The sequence below is a fragment of the Pseudophryne corroboree genome, chromosome 6 (assembly GCF_028390025.1).
Source record: "Pseudophryne corroboree isolate aPseCor3 chromosome 6, aPseCor3.hap2, whole genome shotgun sequence".
Lineage (NCBI taxonomy): Eukaryota > Metazoa > Chordata > Amphibia > Anura > Myobatrachidae > Pseudophryne > Pseudophryne corroboree.
This window is the reverse complement of record NC_086449.1, coordinates 249,009,810-249,029,830: the sequence shown is the minus strand read 5'-3', so window position 1 is coordinate 249,029,830 and position 20,021 is coordinate 249,009,810. Positions and strand designations below refer to the sequence as shown.

General features: G+C 47.4%; 1 protein-coding gene across 2 annotated transcripts in view; it reads left to right on the top strand.

Moving 5' to 3' along the window:
- The window catches only part of FURIN (furin, paired basic amino acid cleaving enzyme), a 389,010-nt gene that overhangs the window by 249,389 nt on the left and 119,600 nt on the right, over nt 1-20,021 (top strand). The window lies entirely within an intron of this gene.

Genomic DNA, 20,021 nt, shown 5'->3' with positions numbered 1-20,021 from the left:
AAGTTCTCAAAGCTACTGTACCGTACTGTAAGGGGTATTGCCATGAGGATTGTGAATCCGGGACACAGGATTGCAGTCTGAGAGATGAACTTTATAAGAGGATATTATAACACTTTACTAGAAAAGGCAATAATATATTACATACTCTGTTCCAGTCATTCTAATTAGATAAATAAAAAGCGGCATTATAATGTCATTATTGGTATTCTATACAATTCTAGGAATGATATCCGTTATTTCTCTGACGTCCTAGTGGATGCTGGGGACTCCGTAAGGACCATGGGGAATAGCGGCTCCGCAGGAGACTGGGCACAACTAAGAAAGATTTAGGACTACCTGGTGTGCACTGGCTCCTCCCTCTATGCCCCTCCTCCAGACCTCAGTTAGAATTTTGTGCCCGGCCGAGCTGGTTGCACACTAGGGGCTCTCCTGAGCTCTTAGAAAAGAAAGTATATTTAGGTTTTTTATTTTCAGTGAGATCTGCTGGCAACAGACTCACTGCTACGAGGGACTGAGGGGAGAAGAAGCGAACCTACCTGCTTGCAGCTAGCTTGGGCTTCTTAGGCTACTGGACACCATTAGCTCCAGAGGGATCGAACACAGGCCCAGCCTCGGTCGTCCGGTCCCGGAGCCGCGCCGCCGTCCCCCTTGCAGAGCCAGAAGCAAGAAGAACGTCCAGGAAATCGGCGGCTGAAGACTCCGGTCTTCATTAATGTAGCGCACAGCACTGCAGCTGTGCGCCATTGCTCCCCATGCACACCACACACTCCGGTCACTGATGGGTGCAGGGCGCTGGGGGGGGGGGGCGCCCTGGGGTGCAATAACAGTACCTTAGCTTGGCAAAAAAACACATAATATAGTCAGTAAGACTATATATGTGTAAAATCCCCTGCCAAAAATATCCTGAAAAAAGCGGGAGAAGTCCGCCGAGAAGGGGGCGGGGCTATCTCCCTCAGCACACTGGCGCCATTTTCTCTCACAGCTCCGCTGGAAGGACGCTCCCAAGGCTCTCCCCTGCAGTTTCCAGGCGCAATAGGGTAAAAAAGAGAGGGGGGGCACTAAATTTAGGCGCAAACTGTGTATTATAGCAGCTATAGGGGAAAAATCACTGTGTGTAGTGTGTATCCCTGCATTATATAGCGCTCTGGTGTGTGCTGGCATACTCTCTCTCTGTCTCCCCAAAGGACTTTGTGGGGTCCTGTCCTCAGTCAGAGCATTCCCTGTGTGTGTGCGGTGTGTCGGTACGGCTGTGTCGACATGTTTGATGAGGAGGCTTATGTGGAGGCGGAGCAGGTGCCGATAAATGTGATGTCACCCCCTGCGGGGTCGACACCTGAATGGATGGACATGTGGAAGGAATTACGCGACAGTGTCAACTCCTTACATAAAAGGTTTGACGACATAGCAGATGTGGGACAGCCGGCTTCTCTGCCCGTGCCTGCCCAGGCGTCTCAAAAGCCATCAGGGGCTCTAAAACGCCCACTACCTCAGATGGCAGACACAGGTGTCGACACGGATACTGACTCCAGTGTCGACGACGATGAGACTAGTGTACATTCCAATAGAGCCACTCGTTATATGATTACGGCAATGAAAAATGTGTTGCACATTTCTGATATTACCCCAGGTACCACAAAAAAGGGTATTATGTTTGGGGAGAAAAAGCTACCAGTGGTTTTTCCCCCTTCTGATGAATTAAATGAAGTGTGTGAAGAAGCGTGGGCTTCCCCCGATAAGAAACTGGTAATTTCTAAAAAGTTACTAATGGCGTACCCTTTCCCGCCAGAGGACAGGTCACGTTGGGAGACATCCCCTAGGGTGGATAAAGCGCTCACACGTCTGTCAAAAAAGGTGGCACTACCGTCTCCGGACACGGCCGCCCTAAAGGAGCCTGCGGATAGAAAGCAGGAGGCTATCCTGAAGTCTGTATATACACACTCAGGAATTATACTGAGACCGGCTATTGCTTCAGCATGGATGTGCAGTGCTGCAGCTGCGTGGTCAGATTCCCTGTCGGAAAACATTGATACCCTAGACAGGGACACTATATTGCTAACCGTAGAGCATATTAAAGACGCTGTCTTATACATGAGAGATGCACAGAGGGATATTTGCCGGCTGGCATCTAAAATAAACGCAATGTCCATTTCTGCCAGGAGAGGATTGTGGACTCGGCAGTGGACAGGAGATACAGATTCTAAAAGGCACATGGAAGTTTTGCCTTACAAGGGTGAGGAGTTGTTTGGGGATGGTCTCTCGGACCTCGTTTCCACAGCGACAGCTGGGAAGTCAGCATTTTTACCCCATGTTCCCTCACAGCCAAAGAAAGCACCGTATTATCAGGTACAGTCCTTTCGGCCCCAGAAAGGCAAGCGGGTTAGAGGCGCGTCCTTTCTGCCCAGAGGTAGAGGGAAAAAGCTGCAACATACAGCCAGTTCCCAGGAACAAAAGTCCTCCTCCGCTTCCTCTAAGTCCACCGCATGACGCTGGGGCTCCACAGGCGGAGCCAGGTACGGTGGGGGCCCGTCTAAAGAACTTCAGCGACCAGTGGGCTCGCTCACGGGTGGATCTCTGGATTCTACAAGTAGTATCTCAGGGGTACAAGCTGGAATTCGAGACGTCTCCCCCTCGCCGTTTCCTCAAATCTGCCTTGCTGACAGCTCCTCCGGACAGGGAGGCAGTACTGGAGGCGATTCACAAGCTGTATTCTCAGCAGGTGATAATCAAGGTACCCCTCCTTCAACAAGGACGGGGTTACTATTCCACAATGTTTGTGGTACCGAAACCGGACGGTTCGGTGAGACCCATTTTAAATTTAAAATCCTTGAACACTTATATAAGAAGGTTCAAGTTCAAGATGGAATCGCTCAGGGCGGTGATTGCAAGCCTGGACGAGGGGGATTACATGGTATCACTGGACATCAAGGATGCGTACCTGCATGTCCCCATTTACCCTCCTCACCAGGAGTACCTCAGATTTGTGGTACAGGACTGTCATTACCAATTCCAGACATTGCCGTTTGGTCTGTCCACGGCACCGAGGGTATTTACCAAGGTAATGGCCGAAATTATGATACTCCTTCGGAAAAAGGGAGTTTTAATTATCCCGTACTTGGACGATCTCCTTATAAAGGCGAGGTCCAGGGAACAGTTGTTGATCGGAGTAGCACTAGCTCGGGAAGTGCTACAACAGCACGGCTGGATCCTGAATATTCCAAAGTCGCAGCTGGTTCCTACAACGCGTCTACTGTTCCTGGGGATGGTTCTGGACACAGAACAGAAAAAAGTGTTTCTCCCGGAGGAGAAGGCCAAGGAGTTGTCATCTCTAGTCAGAGACCTCCTAAAACCAAAACAGGTGTCGGTGCACCACTGCACGCGAGTCCTGGGAAAGATGGTGGCTTCTTACGAAGCAATTCCATTCGGAAGGTTCCATACAAGGGTCTTTCAGTGGGATCTGTTGGACAAGTGGTCCGGATCGCATCTTCAGATGCATCGGCTGATAACCCTGTCTCCAAGGGCCAGGGTGTCGCTGCTGTGGTGGCTGCAGAGTGCTCATCTTCTAGAGGGCCGCAGATTCGGCATACAGGACTGGATCCTAGTGACCACGGATGCCAGCCTTCGAGGTTGGGGGGCAGTCACACAGGGAAGAAACTTCCAGAGACAATGGTCGAGTCAGACTTCCCTACACATAAATATTCTGGAACTAAGGGCCATTTACAATGCCCTAAGTCAGGCAAGACCCCTGCTTCAACACCAGCCGGTGCTGATCCAGTCAGACAACATCACGGCGGTCGCCCATGTAAACCGACAGGGCGGCACAAGAAGCAGGATGGCGATGGCAGAAGCCACAAGGATTCTCCGATGGGCGGAAAATCATGTGTTAGCACTGTCAGCAGTGTTCATTCCCGGAGTGGACAACTGGGAAGCAGACTTTCTCAGCGGACACGACCTCCACCCGGGAGAGTGGGGACTTCATCCAGAAGTCTTCCAAATGGTTGTACACCGGTGGGAAAGGCCACAGGTGGACATGATGGCGTCCCGCCTCAACAAAAAGCTAAAAAGATATTGCACCAGGTCAAGGGACCCTCAGGCGATAGCTGTGGACGCTTTAGTGACGCCGTGGGTGTACCAGTCGGTTTATGTGTTCCCTCCTCTTCCTTTCATACCCAAGGTACTGAGGATAATAAGAAGGAGAAGAGTAAGAACTATAATCATTGTTCCGGATTGGCCAAGAAGAGCTTGGTACCCAGAACTTCAAGAAATGATATCAGAGGAACCATGGCCTCTGCCGCTCAGACAGGACCTGCTGCAGCAGGGACCCTGTCTGTTCCAAGACTTACCGCGACTGCGTTTGACGGCATGGCGGTTGAACGCTGGATCCTGAAGGAAAAGGGCATTCCGGAGGAAGTCATCCCTACGCTGATTAAAACTAGGAAGGAGGTGACCGCAAACCATTATCACCGCATATGGCGAAAATATGTTGCGTGGTGTGAGGCCAGAAGGGCCCCAACGGAGGAATTTCAGCTGGGTCGATTTCTGCACTTCCTACAGTCAGGGGTGACTATGGGCCTCAAATTAGGTTCCATTAAGGTCCAGATTTCGGCTCTGTCGATTTTCTTCCAAAAAGAACTGGCTTCACTGCCTGAAGTTCAGACGTTTGTTAAAGGAGTGCTGCATATTCAGCCCCCTTTTGTGCCTCCAGTGGCACCTTGGGATCTCAACGTGGTGTTGGATTTCCTTAAGTCACATTGGTTTGAGCCACTTAAAACCGTGGAACTAAAATATCTCACGTGGAAAGTGGTCATGCTGTTGGCCTTGGCTTCGGCCAGGCGTGTGTCAGAATTGGCGGCTTTGTCATGTAAAAGCCCTTATCTGATTTTCCATATGGATAGGGCGGAATTGTGGACTCGTCCCCAATTTCTTCCTAAGGTGGTATCAGCTTTTCATTTGAACCAACCTATTGTGGTGCCTGCGGCTACTAAGGACTTGGAGGATTCCAAGTTGCTGGACGTAGTCAGGGCCCTGAAAATCTGTTTCCAGGACGGCTGGAGTCAGGAAAACAGACTCTCTATTTATCCTGTATGCGCCCAACAAGCTGGGTGCTCCTGCTTCAAAGCAGTCTATTGCTCGCTGGATCTGTAGTACGATTCAACTTGCACATTCTGCGGCTGGACTGCCGCATCCTAAATCTGTAAAAGCCCATTCCACGAGGAAAGTGGGCTCTTCTTGGGCGGCTGCCCGTGGGGTCTCGGCTTTACAACTTTGCCGAGCTGCTACTTGGTCGGGTTCAAACACATTTGCTATATTCTACAAGTTTGATACCCTGGCTGAGGTGGACCTTGAGTTTGCTCATTCGGTGCTGCAGAGTCATCCGCACTCTCCCGCCCGTTTGGGAGCTTTGGTATAATCCCCATGGTCCTTACGGAGTCCCCAGCATCCACTAGGACGTCAGAGAAAATAAGAATTTACTCACCGGTAATTCTATTTCTCGTAGTCCGTAGTGGATGCTGGGCGCCCATCCCAAGTGCGGATTGTCTGCAATACTTGTATATAGTTATTGCCTAACTAAAGGGTTATTGTTTGGAGCCATCTGTTTGAGAGGCTCAGTTGTTATTCATACTGTTCACTGGGTATAGTATCACGAGTTGTACGGTGTGATTGGTGTTGCTGGTATGAGTCTTACCCGGGATTCCAAATCCTTTCCTTATTGTGTCAGCTCTTCCGGGCACAGTTTCCTAACTGAGGTCTGGAGGAGGGGCATAGAGGGAGTAGCCAGTGCACACCAGGTAGTCCTTAATCTTTCTTAGTTGTGCCCAGTCTCCTGCGGAGCCGCTATTCCCCATGGTCCTTACGGAGTCCCCAGCATCCACTACGGACTACGAGAAATAGAATTACCGGTGAGTAAATTCTTATTTTTTAGCTTTTAGAAGGAATCTGTAATCCGCTTAGAAACTGAAACGTGTATAGTGTAGTTTCAGTCAATTGCATACCACAGTGGTTCCCCTCATACTCCAAACGGGAAATGGTTTCCAAAGTAGATGGGTTTTAAATTGTCTGGCTCCTAAATGATCCAGAAGTGATGCATAGTATTTCATTTGTCATTCTGTGATGAGATTTGGATAACATGCACTGTTTCTGTACATTCCGACAAGGGTCTACCAACGGCTTATGTAATCGGGTTATAAATAAACTTAATGTCAATGCAGATTGTTTCTTTATATAGTGCCACAGTTATACAGAGCATAATTGCCATACAGATCAGTCCCCATCGGAGTTTACAGTACAAATTGCCTAACACCACAGGCACCCCAGACAGTAACCAGACAGTATGCTTTTGAAGTGTGAGAGGAAACCTGTAGTACCTGGGGAAACTCATGCAAGCATAGTGAGAACATACAAACTCCAAACAGAGCCTTGTTTAGCAATCAAACTTACGACCCCAGTACTTTGAAGCAACAGTGCTAATCGTTGTGCAACCATGCTGCCCCATGATTTTGAATTTTCCTTCTTCTGTAGGGAGCAACTACATTAAAAAAAAATCAGGGGGGAGGGGGTTGCCACTGCATTGCTGAGGGAATTTGGTGATTTCAGAATAAAGATGATAAATTAACACTTGGCTTTCCCATTCTGGGGTAAATGTAAAAGGGTATGCGAAGCTGGAGGTGCAGGAGTTTGTACGTGAATGCCTGTATTTTTAAAGTGGCAATCATTTACAAGGCGAAGCCAACCTGGTTTTGTATTGTTAATGATTGCCGCTTTAAAAACACGGACATTTACACACACACTCTCGCACCTCCAGCTTCTTTCACCCTATTACATTTACCCCTTCCGTCCATTTCTAGTCTTGGGTCTTTTTGCCACAATTGCTGAGCTTGTCAAAGCTTCTACAGAGATACCTTGCTAGAAAAAGGTGCCTGGCACAGATCATGTTGTGAAGCAGAGCTACTTCATCATTGATAAACAAATAATGGATTTCTCTTAGCAAAATATTACATTTCTGAAATTTTTATTATAAATATGCAAAATGTGTAAATCAGATTATACTGCACTTGAAACTTGTATCTGAAACACCGTATACTGAATTCTGACTTGGTAATTGCCTCATATCAAAAAAGAACAAGTGATCTGTGATGCTTGAGTGATAAAAAATGAATTCCTGTGACATCTAGAGAAAGAGCAAAGATTCTGTGGTGACTAGTGTAGTTTCCAGGATTATATAGCTGGATAAATTAGAGCATTAAGACGTGTTGATCCTCTAACTATAGCAGTACCGGATACGCGCACACTCTGCAATAGGTCACATAACAAACCATGTTTCTTCACTCCAAACCATTAAACATAACCTTTAGTATTCCAATTAAAAAGGAAATGGAAAAGAGTAAAGGTGAAACCATTGTTGGGCAGCACTAAAGTGAACTGTGTAATTGCTTTAGGTGTGTTATACAATGTATATGGCAGAGGCCTGATCTTTTACATCAGTCTAAATCTGTTTATGAGCGTCACACCCTTTCACTTCAGCATAATCACAAGAATAATCAATCCCTGCGTGTACTCGGTCTACATTTACACGTACGTGCATATGCACATTCATTAGAATGATTACGTTTATAGATTACCTATCATATTCCTGACTGATGAAGTACAGCCCTTTTTGGTTTCACTTTGGTTTACCCTTTTTCTGGGGGATTGAATAGCATCCCGTGAGGTTTTTTTTTTTTTGGTTTTTTTTAAGTTGGGGTTTGAAACTTCAGAATAAAACTTCATCACATTGGTAACGTTTTATGGCTTTTGTAAAAAGCATTTACGTTGCTAACTTTTGCCTACCATAGGCTAATGTATAATGGTACCTAGATTTGTTACCAGTCTTTGGAGTCTTTTGGCTTTTTCCCTGTAGCCCCATAGGGCTGCATAAAAAAAATCCAAGAATTAATGCAAATCCAAAAACATTAATGCAAAAAAAAAAGTTACACCAAATAAAAACAACTTTTTAAAAAAAAATATATATTTTTTTGCCCCCAACACTGCTGCAATCCTCACTGTATCCTTTTATTTGTTTTGCTCCTGATGATGTCAATTTGTAGTAAAAATTAAAAAAAATATAAAGTTCATTTTTAACATAAGAGCTGCAGGTGGCATGCAAAATCTTTGTAAATGGTTTAAGATTTTCTTTTTTTTTTTCTTTGCAAATATCGGGTGGCAGGGTGACAATGTAAACATGTTAGCACTTCATATTTTAAGTATTCACTGTAATTTTTTATTAAGCATTGTCTATACCCATATATCTGTATCTCTTCTGTGCTCCCTGCACTTTCTCTATCATCACCCTAATCTAATTTTAAATTGAGTCTCTTCCAATTCTGTTGGCAGCAAGTTAGAATAAAAAAATTAATCATCTACCGTTTCTGCGGGCAGTTGGTGCTTGTATTGTGCCAGTCTCCTGATGGAAACCAGGGATTGTGTTTCTCCTGATGCCAGTTAACCTCATTTTAATCATCCATTTTTATTCCCACCTCACCCATGCAGTAGATACATACACAATCTATTTTGCTGCCAGTACATTTTCTTGTTGTGTATTTTAAGCTATTTTATTTATTTTTGAGTTTTCATCTTTCTGTTTGTGGTCTGTTTTTGTTTTTATTCTTGAAGGGCATTTAATATTTGTAACAAAATAAAATTAAGATATAGCACTTACCTTTTTATGCAGCACTTTTACAGAGACTCTTTAGTTATTCACATCAGTCCCTGGTTAGCTGGAATTTATAGTTTTCCTGTCACAGACATAGGGGAGTATCCAATAATTTCCAATCCGATTTCGGCAAGTGAAAACGGATTTCGCAATTGACTGATGGTCATTATCACAGTATCCTATTACAGGCCATTTTCATTGGCCAAAAACGGACCTGCGATTGCGCAAAAAAACATGAGATAGGGGTTAAGTCCCAATCTTGTGTTTTTGCGCCTCCAGCAGCCCGCTTATCGCGGATTATGCTTCGGGTACCTATATCTTTAATGATTTTACACAGTTAAAGAAGAAATACACTACATTTACCTTAAATAGGAAGCAACATCATATGCACATCCCAAAAAAAAAGTGGAACAGTGGATGTGAAATTTGGATCAATGATCCAATTACAGCATAAGCAGTTTTGTATTGATCTATCTATGACCGATATTGCAGTCCAATCACATGATTGTTTCTTTGTATTTTCATTAGTTTGGGGTGTTTGCACGGTCTCCATAGTTACCAGTCATGCCCTGGGGTGGTGTATGATGATGTCAGATGTGATGCACAGCAGGGGGTGTGGCGCATGCTGATGTCAGCCCAGTCCCAGGAGGAGTTGCTGTATGGTGTGCACATGGTGTTGCTGCCTATTTTAAGGAAAATATTTCTTTTTTTTTTATCACTGAGGAAATTCATTAAAGGTGTTAGAAATGTCAGAATAACTTTGTGAACGTTTACAGATGCTTTAATGTCCAGAGAGTGACATAAGGCCTAGGCTGACCATATTATCCCTTTAACCTGGGACTTTCATGAATTACACAGGTTCCCTGGCTGGCTGACTACAAGCCTGCATTTCACCTGGTTTTAAGCAGCCACAGAACCTGTGTAATTCATGAGTGTCCCAGGTTAAAGGGATAATATGGTAAGCCTACATAAGCATAACAGTCACATTGGGCCAAATGTATTAAGCCTTAAAAAGTGATAAATTGGAGACTGATCAAGTATGATAAAGTACCAGCCAATCAACTTCCTAACTGCCATGTCACAGGCTATGTTGAAAAATGACAGGAGCTGGTTGGCTGGTGCTTTATCACTCTATCAGTCTCTACTTAATCACTTTTCTCTGACGTCCTAAGTGGATGCTGGGGACTCCGTCAGGACCATGGGGAATAGCGGCTCCGCAGGAGACAGGGCACAAAAGTAAAAGCTTTAGGATCAGGTGGTGTGCACTGGCTCCTCCCCCTATGACCCTCCTCCAAGCCTCAGTTAGGTTTTTGTGCCCGGCCGAGAAGGGTGCAATCTAGGTGGCTCTCCTAAAGAGCTGCTTAGAGTAAAAGTTTTGTTAGGTTTTTTATTTTCAGTGAGTCCTGCTGGCAACAGGCTCACTGCAACGAGGGACTTAGGGGAGAAGAAGTGAACTCACCTGCGTGCAGGATGGATTGGCTTCTTAGGCTACTGGACACTAGCTCCAGAGGGACGATCACAGGTACAGCCTGGATGGGTCACCGGAGCCGCGCCGCCGACCCCCTTGCAGATGCTGAAGAGAGAAGAGGTCCAGAAATCGGCGGCTGAAGACTTCTCAGTCTTCATGAGGTAGCGCACAGCACTGCAGCTGTGCGCCATTGCTCTCAGCACACTTCACACCAACGGTCACTGAGGGTGCAGGGCGCTTGGGGGGGCGCCCTGGGCAGCAATGAAAGTACCTATGCTGGCTAAAAATACATCACATATAGCCCCTGGGGCTATATGGATGTATTTAACCCCTGCCAGGTTGTCAGAAAAACGGGAGAAGAAGCCCGCCGAAAAGGGGGCGGGGCCTATTCTCCTCAGCACACAGCGCCATTTTCCTACACAGCTCCGCTGCTAGGAAGGCTCCCAGGCTCTCCCCTGCACTGCACTACAGAAACAGGGTTAAAACAGAGAGGGGGGGCACTTATTTGGCGATATTATTATATATTAAGACGCTATAAGGGAAAACACTTATATAAGGTTGTCCCTGTATAATATAGCGTTTTGGTGTGTGCTGGCAAACTCTCCCTCTGTCTCCCCAAAGGGCTAGTGGGGTCCTGTCCTCTATCAGAGCATTCCCTGTGTGTGTGCTGTGTGTCGGTACGTGTGTGTCGACATGTATGAGGACGATGTTGGTGAGGAGGCGGAGCAATTGCCTGTAATGGTGATGTCACTCTCTAGGGAGTCAACACCGGAATGGATGGCTTATTTAGGGAATTAAGTGATAATGTCAACACGCTGCAAGGTCGGTTGACGACATGAGACGGCCGGCAAACCAATAAGTACCTGTCCAGGCGTCTCAAACACCGTCAGGGGCTTTAAAACGCCCATTTACCTCAGTCGGTCGACACAGACACGGACACGGTCAGTGTCGACGGTGAAGAAACAAACGTATTTTCCATTTGGGCCACACGTTACATGTTAAGGGCAATGAAGGAGGTGTTACATATTTCTGATACTACAAGTACCACAAAAGAGGGTATTATGTGGGGTGTGAAAAAACTACCTGTAGTTTTTCCTGAATCAGATAAATTAAATGAAGTGTGTGATGATGCGTGGGTTTCCCCCGATAGAAAATTATTGGCGTTATACCCTTTCCCGCCAGAAGTTAGGGCGCGTTGGGAAACACCCCTTAGGGTGGATAAGGCGCTCACACGCTTATCAAAACAAGTGGCGTTACCGTCTCCAGATACGGCCGCCCTCAAGGAGCCAGCTGATAGGAGGCTGGAAAATATCCTAAAAAGTATATACACACATACTGGTGTTATACTGCGACCAGCGATCGCCTCAGCCTGGATGTGCAGCGCTGGGGTGGCTTGGTCGGATTCCCTGACTGAAAATATTGATACCCTTGACAGGGACAGTATTTTATTGACTATAGAGCATTTAAAGGATGCATTTCTATATATGCGAGATGCACAGAGGGATATTTGCACTCTGGCATCAAGAGTGAGTGCGATGTCCATATCTGCCAGAAGATGTTTATGGACACGACAGTGGTCAGGTGATGCAGATTCCAAACGGCACATGGAAGTATTGCCGTATAAAGGGGAGGAGTTATTTGGGGTCGGTCCATCGGACCTGGTGGCCACGGCAACAGCTGGAAAATCCACCTTTTTTACCCCAAGTCACATCTCAGCAGAAAAAGACACCGTCTTTTCAGCCTCAGTCCTTTCGTCCCCATAAGGGCAAGCAGGCAAAAGGCCAGTCATATCTGCCCAGGGATAGAGGAAAGGGAAGAAGACTGCAGCAGGCAGCCCATTCCCAGGAACAGAAGCCCTCCACCGCTTTTGCCAAGTCCTCAGCATGACGCTGGGGCCGTACAAGCGGACTCAGGTGCGGTGGGGGGTCGTCTCAAGAGTTTCAGCGCGCAGTGGGCTCATTCGCAAGTGGACCCCTGGATCCTACAAGTAGTATCCCAGGGGTACAGATTGGAAGTTCGAGACGTCTCCCCCTCGCAGGTTCCTGAAGTCTGCTTTACCAACGTCTCCCTCCGACAGGGAGGCAGTATTGGAAACAATTCACAAGCTGTATTCCCAGCAGGTGATAATCAAAGTACCCCTCCTACAACAAGGAAAGGGGTATTATTCCACACTATATTGTGGTACTGAAGCCAGACGGCTCGGTGAGACCTATTCTAAATCTGAAATATTTGAACATTTACATACAAAGGTTCAAATCAAGATGGAGTCACTCAGAGCAGTGATAGCGAACCAGGAAGAAGGGGACTATATGGTGTCCCTGGACATCAAGGATGCTTACCTCCATGTCCCAATTTGCCCTTCTCACCAAGGGTACCTCAGGTTCGTGGTACAAAACTGTCACTATCAGTTTCAGACGCTGCCGTTTGGATTGTCCACGGCACCCCGTCTCTTTACCAAGGTAATGGCCGAAATGATGATTCTTCTTCAAAGAAAAGGCGTCTTAATTATCCCTTACTTGGACGATCTCCTGATAAGGGCAAGGTCCAGAGAACAGTTGGAGGTCGGAGTAGCACTATCTCAAGTAGTTCTACGACAGCACGGGTGGATTCTAAATATTCCAAAATCGCAGCTGTCTCCGATGACACGTCTGCTGTTCCTAGGGATGATTCTGGACACAGTCCAGAAAAAGGTGTTTCTCCCGGAGGAGAAAGCCAGGGAGTTATCCGAGCTAGTCAGGAACCTCCTAAAACCAGGAAAAGTGTCAGTGCATCATTGCACAAGGGTCCTGGGAAAAATGGTGACTTCTTACGAAGCGATTCCATTCGGCAGATTTCACGCAAGAACTTTTCAGTGGGATCTGCTGGAAAAATGGTCCGGATCGCATCTTCAGATACATCAGCGGATAACCCTGTCTCCAAGGACAAGGGTGTCTCTTCTGTGGTGGCTGCAGAGTGCTCATCTACTAAAGGGCCACAGATTCGGCATTCAGGACTGGGTCCTGGTGACCACGGATGCCAGCCTGAAAGGCTGGGGAGTAGTCACACAAGGAAAAAATTTCCAGGGAGTGTGATCAAATCTGGAGACTTCTCTCCACATAAATATACTGGAGCTAAGAGCAATTTACAATGCTCTAAGCTTAGCAAGACCTCTGCTTCAAGGTCAGCCGGTATTGATCCAGTGGGACAACATCACGGCAGTCGCCCACGTAAACAGACAGGGCGGCACAAGAAGCAGGAGGGCAATGGCAGAAACTGCAAGGATTCTTCGCTGGGCGGAAAATCATGTGATAGCACTGTCAGCAGTGTTCATTCCGGGAGTGGACAACTGGGAAGCAGACTTCCTCAGCACGACCTCCACCCGGGAGAGTGGGGACTTCATCGGGAAGTCTTCCACATGATTGTGAACCGTTGGGAAAGACCAAAGGTGGACATGATGGCGTCCCGCCTGAACAAAAAACTGGACAGGTATTGCGCCAGGTCAAGAGACCCTCAGGCAATAGCTGTGGACGTTCTGGTAACACGGTGGGTGTACCAGTCGGTGTATGTGTTCCCTCCTCTGCTTCTCATACCTAAGGTACTGAGAATTATAAGACGTAGAGGAGTAAGAACTATACTCGTGGCTCCGGATTGGCCAAGAAGGACTTGGTACCCGGAACTTCAAGAGATGCTCACGGAGGACTCATGGCCTCTGCCGCTAAGAAGGGACTTGCTTCAGCAAGTACCATGTCTGTTCCAAGACTTACCGCGGCTGCGTTTGACGGCATGGCGGTTGAACGCCGGATCCTAAGGGAAAAAGGCATTCCGGAAGAGGTCATTCCTACCCTGGTCAAAGCCAGGAAGGAGGTGACCGCACAACATTATCACCACATGTGGCGAAAATATGTTGCGTGGTGTGAGGCCAGGAAGGCCCCAAGAAGAAATTTCAACTCGGTCGATTCCTGCATTTCCTGCAAACAGGAGTGTCTATGGGCCTCAAATTGGGGTCCATTAAGGTTCAAATTTCGGCCCTGTCGATTTTCTTCCAGAAAGAATTGGCTTCAGTTCCTGAAGTCCAGAAGTTTGTCAAGGGAGTACTGCATATACAACCCCCTTTTGTGCCTCCAGTGGCACTGTGGGATCTCAACGTAGTTCTGGGATTCCTCAAATCACATTGGTTTAAACCGCTCAAATCTGTGGATTTGAAATATCTCACATGGAAAGTGACCATGATGTTGGCCCTGGCCTCGGCCAGGCGAGTGTCAGAATTGGCGGCTTTGTCTCACAAAAGCCCATATCTGATTGTCCATTCGGACAGGGCAGAGCTGCGGACTCGTCCCCAGTTTCTCCCTAAGGTGGTGTCAGCGTTTCACCTGAACCAGCTTATTGTGGTACCTGCGGCTACTAGGGACTTGGAGGACTCCAAGTTGCTAGATGTTGTCAGGGCCCTGAAAATATAGGTTTCCAGGACGGCTGGAGTCAGGAAAACTGACTTGCTGTTATCCTGTATGCACCCAACAAACTGGGTGCTCTTGCTTCTAAGCAGACGATTGCTAGTTGGATGTGTAGTACAATTCAGCTTGCACATTCTGTGGCAGGCTTGCCACAGCCAAAATATGTAAATGCCCATTCCACAAGGATGGTGGGCTCATCTTGGGCGGCTGCCCGAGGGGTCTCGGCTTTACAACTTTGCCGAGCTGCTACTTGGTCAGGGGCACACCCTGGCTGAGGAGGACCTGGAGTTCTCTCACTCGGTGCTGCAGAGTCATCCGCACTCTCCCGCCCGTTTGGGAGCTTTGGTATAATCCCCATGGTCCTGACGGAGTCCCCAGCATCCACTTAGGACGTCAGAGAAAATAAGAATTTACTTACCGATAATTCTATTTCTCGTAGTCCGTAGTGGATGCTGGGCGCCCATCCCAAGTGCGGATTGTCTGCAATACTTGTACATAGTTATTGTTACAAAAATCGGGTTATTATTGTTGTGAGCCATCTTTTCAGAGGCTCCGCTGTTATCATGCTGTTAACTGGGTTCAGATCACAGGTTGTACAGTGTGATTGGTGTGGCTGGTATGAGTCTTACCCGGGATTCAAAATCCTTCCTTATTGTGTACGCTCGTCCGGGCACAGTATCCTAACTGAGGCTTGGAGGAGGGTCATAGGGGGAGGAGCCAGTGCACACCACCTGATCCTAAAGCTTTTACTTTTGTGCCCTGTCTCCTGCGGAGCCGCTATTCCCCATGGTCCTGACGGAGTCCCCAGCATCCACTACGGACTACGAGAAATAGAATTATCGGTAAGTAAATTCTTATTTTTAAGTCTTAATACGTTTATTTGGGCCTAGTTCCTTGAAACCTAAACAGCGGCACTCATAAGATTTTAGAAAGCTGCAAAAGTGGTTTTCTATTTGCAAAGATTCACAGTGCTTCTGAATAGCATTAATACATGCAAACATACATCACCCCATGCTAAAGGTCAGCGTTTCAGCGGGACTAGAGCCCCTTTCCTCAAGAAGGGGTATTTGTCTCCGTATAAGCAAAGAAGCACTTTTTCATCTTTCTAAAAATCCTATGAGATAATATATTACAAGCACTAAACCTCTGAGATGCTATTTTGCATAGGTGATTTACTAGTAACAGTGGAAACAAGTCAGCAACTCTAAAGTGATTGCTGAAATTATTATGTTTAGTCCTGTAAACAGCCAGCTTCCAATCTGTGAACTTTGTTTTTTTTCGTGTGTGTTAGTCTCCATATACCTCTTATATCCTCCGTGTGTGCTCTACCTGTAGTCACACTATCCGGGGGGATTTTTGTTAGGTATTCTGTCTGCTTATATTGTACTATTCCACCCTAAGGTAAAGGTTTCATATAATGTCAGCTCATCAGGGTGAGGGTTCTGTGGCTGACCCTGCGTCCTGCAATGCTCATGCCATGGATGTTTCTGAGGAAAATATTGCAGCTGAGGGTTCAGGTGCTGGGGGCTTTGTACCCCTCAGTCAGTCTACTACAACGGGGGCAACTACTGACCCACCGTGGGCTACGTTGTCTAATTTACGGACTACGCTGGTAACTAGACTTGCGCCCCCTATGGGACCTTTTGTGCCATTACAGCCACATATCGTCCCTGCTGTTATTCCGCCATAGGCAGATACTGTGTCCTCTCAGTTACAGCAATTAAATCGGTCTTTGGCCAAGCAAAATCCTAACCCTCGCCCGCCTAGGACCAAAGGGTCATCTAAGCGGGCCCTTACGTCCTCACAATCCACTCATGTTACAGATACTTCATCTGATGACGATGGCGCATATACTGATCCCTCAGACACTGATGCAGATGCTTCTGATGGGGAATCCCTGACCCAAGTGGATGTTCCTGACCTCTTAGAGGCTATAAGGCTGAGTCTTCAAATTGATGATGACGAAGAACCATCGGCTCCCTCTAAGAAACCAGATAAGTTTATGCGTCAGAAGGTTACTAAGTTAGTTTTACCACATTCTGACCATTTAGTTAGTTAACATACAGTACGTCAGGAATCCTGGGAATATCCAGGTAAGAAATTCTCTGTCTAAGAAGATGCTGGCTCGTTATCCCCTCGCTGCAGAGTTAAGCAAAAATTGGGTAACACCGCCGCCGTTGGACTCCAAGGTCGCACGTCTGGTGGTATCATCTGCTCTGCCTGTCTCTACTGTCACCTCTCTGAAGGAACTGACGGATAAGCGTGTGGAAGGTTGCTTGAAGTCCATTTACACTCTGGCTGGAGCTGTGCATAGGCCTACTATTGCGGCCTCTTGGGCTGCTTAAGCTGTAGAGGCCTGGGTTCAGGAAGTAGAAGTGGAACTACCATCTAATTTCCTGATTATGCAAAACAGTGTCTTTTATACATTGTTGCAGCCTCATTATATTCAAGAGGCGGCATCGGATGCAGGTATCCTAGTGGCCAAAGCGTCTACCACGTCTATTCTGGCTCGCCGGATCCTCTGGTTGCGGTCCTAGTCGGTAGATAGGGACTCAAAAAAGACCTTGGAGGTTATCCCTTTTAAGGGAAACATTATTTGTGGGGATGATCTCAACAAGAGTGTCGCTGACTTGGCGTCTGCTAAGACTGCATGTCTGCCCAGTACTTCTCCTTCGGTCCCGAAGGCTAAGAGTACTTCCTTTTGTTCCTTTCGACATCCCGGTAAAGCAAAGGGTCAGGCGTACCCGAAACAGGCTCGCACTTCCAAATCCACTAAACCCAAACCTGAACGTGCCTGGGCTGGCCGTCAGCCTGCTGCCAAAACAGACAAGCCTGCTGCATGCAGGCCTCTTGCTGGGGGATCCCAGGGTGGGAGGCCGACTTCTACGGTTTGCTCAAGTATGGCTACAGACCACTTCGGACGCCTGGGTAATGGAAGTAGTCACTCACGGATACGCCATCTCTTTCAAGAAACATCCCCCTCGCCAGTTTTGCTCAACAAACATCCCTTTTGGATCCGGTAAAAGCAAAAACTCTCCATCTGGTGGTACAATCCCTCCTGGATACGGGAGTGGTAGTGCCGGTGCCTCTGGCTCAGAGAGGCAGGGGGTACTATCCAACGTTGTTCCTAGTTCCGAATCTGAAAGGATCTTCTCGGCCCATTCTCAACCTCAAGTCTCTGAACAAATTTGTGAAAGTTTCCAAATTCCGTATGGAAACTCTTCGCTCTATTGTTCTGGCCCCGGAGCCCAAGGACTACATGGTATCCCTGGATATACAGGATGCTTACCTGCATATACCTATTGCAGTGTCACATCAGCAATACCTGCGGTTTGCTATTGGCAGCCTTTATTTTAAATTCCAGGCCTTGCCTTTTGGTCTGACCTTGGCTCCTCGAGTTTTCACCAAGGTCATGGCGGTCATGACTGCCATACACCGCCGCCAGGGTATCGGGATCCTGCCGTATCTTGACGACTTGTTGATCCTGGCGAACTCCCCAGAGGTTCTCCTTCGTCACCTGGAACTGACTGTCCAATTCCTGCAAGCCCACGGGTGGCTCATTAACTGGAAGAAGTCTTCCCTGGTTCCTGCTCAGAGCATGGTGCACCTGGGAGCACTATTGGACATCCACAACCAGCGGTTGTTTTTATCTCTGGAGAAGGTCTTGAAGCTTCAGAACAAGATAAGGTGCTTTCTCTCTCGCCCACGTGTGTCAATTCACTCGGCGATGCAAGTACTAGGCCTCATGGTGTTGGCTTTCGACATGGTGGAGTATGCTCAATTTAATTCCTGGCCTCTGCAGAGGTTAATTCTCTCCGAGTGGGATGGCCTGCCTCACCGGATCAGGTCTCGCATGATATCCTTGACTCCGGAGGTCCATCTGTCACTGACTTGGTGGCTGCAGGACCATCAACTGAGCAGAAGTCGTCCATTCTGGATCTACAACTGGGTCCTTCTGACAACGAATGCCAGTCTGCGTGGTTGTGGCCGGGTGTTGGCGCAACACTCTCTTCAGGGTCAGTGGACCAGGGAGGAATCTCCTCCCGATAAACATTCTGGAATTGCGGGCAGTGTTCAATGCTTTGACACTAGCCCTGTCTCTAGTACAGAACTGGCCTGTTCAGGTACAGTCGGACAACGCCACCACGGTGGCATACATAAATCATCAAGGCGGCACCCAAAGCCGCAAAGCACTGATGGAAGTGTCAAAGATTCTTTGTTGGGCGGAACGCCATCTGCCAGCCATATTGGCAGTGTTCATTCCGGGGGTCCTAAACTGGGAAGCGGACTTCCTCAGTTGTCAGGACGTACATGCCAGAGAGTGGAGCCTTCATCCGGAGGTCTTTCAACTCCTCGTGGAACAGTGGGGTCTACCAGATGTAGACCTGATGGCATCTCTACACAATCACAAGGTTCCGGTCTTCGGAGCAAGGATGAGGGATCCTCAAGCAGAATTCGTGGACGCACTGGCAATTCCATGGAACCTTCGACTGCCGTACATGTTCCCTCCGGTGTCACTTCTGCCCAGGGTGATAAGGAAGTTCAAGCAAGAAGGAGGAATACTACTTCTAATCACTTCGGCGTGGCCAAGATGACATTGGTTCTCAGACCTGCAGCGTCTATCAATAGATCAAGTGTTTCTCTGTTCAGGCACGCACAGCTACCGGCGCTGACATTGCTGTTATGATGATCCATCATTTTGTCGCCAGAACTAGTATATAACATATGCATATGGACTCTGTGTGTGTGTATATATATATATATATATATATATGTATATGTGTGGCAGTACGGATGGTGTAATGGTTAGCATTACTGCCTCACAGCACTGAGGTCATGGGTTCAATTCCCACCATGGCCCTAACTGTGCGGAGTTTGTATATTCTCCCCGTACTTGCGTGGGTTTTCTCCGGGTACTCCAGTTTCCTCCCACAATCCAAAAATATACTGGTAGGTTAACTGGCTCCCAACAAAAATTAACCCTAGCGTGAATGTGACTGTGTGTACATGTGATAGGGAATATAGATTGTAAGCTCCACTGGGGCAGGGACTGATGTGAATGGGCAAATATTCTCTGTACAGCGCTGCGGAATATGTGTGCGCTATATAAATAACTGGTAATAAATAAATAATATATATATATATACCGTATATACTCGAGTATACGCCGAGGCACCTAATTTTATCACAAAAACCTGGGAAAACTCATTGACTCGAGTATAAGCCTAGGGTGGGAAATGCAGCTCTAGCCGTACACAGCCCTCAGTGCCAGATATGCCCTCATGCTGCCAGATATGCCCCACTGTGCCAGATGTACCCTCATGCTGCCAGATATGCCCCACAGTGCCAGGAAGGGTACTTACCCTCCATCGCTCCCGCGTTGTCTTCTGAAGGAGGGACACGGAGGGCACAGCGCGCGGCTCTCCTGTGTCCCTCC